At 47.2% G+C, this 3,503-nt stretch overlaps 1 pseudogene across 1 annotated transcript; it reads right to left on the bottom strand.

The window, feature by feature from the left end:
* Positions 1 to 379: 379 nt before the first annotated feature.
* LOC103717381 (AAA-ATPase At2g46620 pseudogene) lies at positions 380 to 2,575 on the bottom strand (annotated as a pseudogene). Its single transcript, XR_015976454.1, has one exon. The product of XR_015976454.1 is annotated as an AAA-ATPase At2g46620 pseudogene (transcript).
* Between the last annotated feature and the right edge of the window lie 928 nt (positions 2,576 to 3,503).

Here is a 3,503-nt window from a genome sequence, read left to right as displayed (position 1 = left end):
CCACTTTTCTTCTTATCTCAAGCTAATATATAGTCACAAACTTATGAGATATACTCTAAACTAGTTATCTTTAATACAATTTTTTCTCTTTTCATTTTCCAGCATCTATGTAACAATCAAATAGGTTTAATTCTCCAGAGTCAAACTTCAAACATTGAAAATAGAAGTATGGAATATGCTTTTGAAATTAGAATGCTCCAAATTGCAAAAGCAGGCTAACCATATATAATCTCTACTTTTCTTCTTATCTCCGGCTGATAGTCACAAACTTATGAGATATACACTCAACTAGTTATCTTTAGTAAGATTTTTTTCTCTTTTCATTTTCCAGCATCTATCTTAGTAATACAAACATGGGAATGTTTTAAAACCAAATCTAGCAAATTCAGAGACCAGTAAGGCAGGAGCATCACAATAAAACTTTCCAATATTTTTCAAAATACAAAAATAAAAAAAATAAAAAAATCCTAGAACGAAGCATGGTCTTGAGCGATCATCTTCAAACTACAATGGACAACAGAGTATGTCATCTACACTTCACTGTTTACGAATTATATTCTACACCTTGGTTGATCCCCGTTTCCCCTCCCCAGAATCAAAAATAAAACTAAAATCCAAATAAAATTCCTTTACCTGGGTTTCGAAGAGGAAAGAGTTCCTAAAATCTACGAGTCTCAAATCCCAAAATGAGGACTCCTATTCCAGTTGCGAACCTCCACGGTTCAGCTAGAATAATCCTTGTCTAATAGAGTGCCAGCAGCGGCCGCCGCCGCGGCCACCTTCACCGGCATCACCCCTTCCTTCCTGCTCCCGTATTTCATCTTAAGTAATCCATACAGCTTCCGAAACTCCCTCATTGTCGTAAAATCCTTGCCGAAGCCCAATTCCCCGCCGCCACCCTCCGTGGACCAGCTCTCGCACAGCTTCCGTCCGCCACCTCCGTTTGTCGACTGCTGCAATGCACTGATCACCGACTTGATTGCCCGACTTGGCGAAACCCGGTTGGCGATCATGATCTCGCCGACCTCGGCAGGGCTGAGCTGAGCCCCGTACTGGAATCCCTCCTCCACCTGGGGGTACAGCTTGTGGTCCTCGAGCCCCAGGTACCTGCTCGCCATCGTCTTGAACGCCGAGAAGTCGCACAGGGGGAAGTGGATGTGGACGTCCAGCCTCCCCGGCCGCAGCATCGCCGGGTCCAACTCCTCCATCCCCCCATCGCCGCCGCTCATCGTGACAACCATCAGCCGCTCCTCCCCGCAGCACGAGAAGACTCCATCCATGAAGCCCAGCATCCCCGTCAGCCTCGCCGACGACGACTGCCCTTGGTTCCCGCTAAGATACCGGTCCAGGTCTTCCACGAGGATCACCGACCGGGGGGCCGTCTGGAGGAGGAGCGACCGGAGGTCGGCACCGTCGGCTGCGAGGCGGGAGAGGTCGACGTCGTAGATGTCGTAGCAGAGGAACTTGGCCATGGCGGCCGCGAAGGTGGTCTTGCCGGTCCCTGGCGGGCCGTAGAGCAGATAGCTCCGCCGCCACACGCGGCCGAGTCGGTGATAGTATGCCCGGCCTTTAACAAACGCCTCCAGATCCGCCCGCACCCGGGTCTTGAGCTCCGGGTCAATCGCCACCGTGTCCAGCGTCGACGGGTGGGTGAACGGCACCGACCTCCACCGCGGCCCCTCCCCGCAGTCGCCGCTGCCGGAGTTCGTGAACAGCCGGACCTCCCTTCGCCGGAGCTCGATCTCGTTGGCCACGGACTCGACGTGTTGAAGATAGGGGCGGAGGACGCGGGTCCGGTCTTGGCGGCGGACGCGGAGGACGAGGCACCCTCCGCCGGGGGGGCGGTTGGACCAGGAGAGTCGGGCGCCAAGGAAGGAGTCGGGGACGGACTGACCAGGGCCGAGGTGGAGGAGGAAGTCGTTGGGCTTGCGGCCGGAGGAAGAGAGCGTGGCGGCGTCCGCATCCTCGATGGAGGGGAGGGAGGCCACGTAGGCTGCGGCCTTCCGGTAGAGGGGGTTCTCCTGGGAGCCCTCGTTGTACCGCGGGATCTCGAAGTACTGGTACGCCTGCACGCGCTCGTCCACCCACCGCCACCACCGCCCCAGGTGGTAGAGCAGGGCCCTCGCCGACAGGATGGTCCGCAGGATCACCAGACCGCAGACGGCGGCCAAGGCCACGAAGAGGGCATTAACCGGGATTATCATGGGGATGATTACTAGAATTCTAATCCTTTCGATCTAATGGTGAAATAGAATTGGGATTAGAAGGGAATAAACGGGGAATAGAGAAGAAGGGGGGATTGGGGGAGGGAGGAGTTGGGGGTAAGAGATGGCAGGTAGGAGACGGCAGGTAGGAGACGGCGTTCGCCGGCTTTTGATTAGCCACGAAGGAAGAGGGAAGAAGGGAGGGAGGACAAACGCGCACACATAGGAGGCTAAGATATATGGGATTGGGAAAGGAGAGAATGGGGATTTCAAGTGGGTTTGTAATTTTTGTTTATTTTTGGTATGCGGATTGTAATTTTCGGCGCTTTCCAGTTCAGAGCAGCGCGTGGGCGGGGAGAAAGATCTTGAGGGCCGTGAGAGGCGGCTGTGCCTTTCCGGCGGAATTTATCTGGTGTAAAAGGTTGAACGGTGCCGCGTGCCTTGAGGAGATGATTACAAATCAAACAAATGATGAATTGTTCTTTCTTATATGTAGATCGGTGCCCTCATGAGATTTGATAGGTATATGTGTTTTGATTAAATTGTATTGCACAAAATTATAAAAGAATGGTATTTTATTATAAATTATAAGTAGTATAACAATATTTTTTAATAAAATTGAATAAGAAAATATACACGCTCTCTTAATGAAGCAAAGTGAAGAATTATAAATTATAGAAAATAATTTCAATGATGGATATGCATATTGTTAAAGTTTGTTATTATTTTGTTTTGGTTTAATAACTTTGTAACAAACATATATAAGGATAAGAGAATTAACTTAAAGCTAGACTTGCTCCAAAAGATAAGATTATAATTTCAAAATATTAAAGTTGAAAATGATCTTAAAATAGGGGATTAATGAAATAAATTATCTGAAAATAGAGATTAAAATTTAAAATAATTAGAGTTAAAAATTGATATAAATTCTTTTATTTGGAAGCAAAAGATAGGAGTGTGTTTCTTTTGTGCCCCAGCTTTGTTAAAATGTTGTCATAAGGGCAAAATACCTTGCGATAGGAAGTGCAGTATCTTTTTCTAGGAATCTAGCTAATATGAATGAAGCAACCCGGCCAACATTCCAGATTATTTGGTACACTATTGCCGCATCATTTTGGCTCAAACTTCAGTCATATTTATTATACTCTTTTTTTATAAAATATTTATTTGTTATACTCTCTAGATATTTTTTTTCTTTGTTCGGCCAATTGTTGTGTATGTAACTCTTATAGAAATAATGCAAAGAAAAGAAAATGTTGCTAGAATTACTCTGAAGTTTGAAGCTAAAACTTGTCTATG

This window comes from Phoenix dactylifera, chromosome 3, assembly GCF_051530095.1.
Source record: "Phoenix dactylifera cultivar Ajwa chromosome 3, Ajwa_hap1_PhDact_Kaust_v1.1, whole genome shotgun sequence".
Classification (NCBI taxonomy): Eukaryota; Viridiplantae; Streptophyta; class Magnoliopsida; order Arecales; family Arecaceae; genus Phoenix; species Phoenix dactylifera.
Note: the sequence above shows the minus strand (reverse complement) of the source record. Positions and strands in the feature narration are given on the sequence as shown.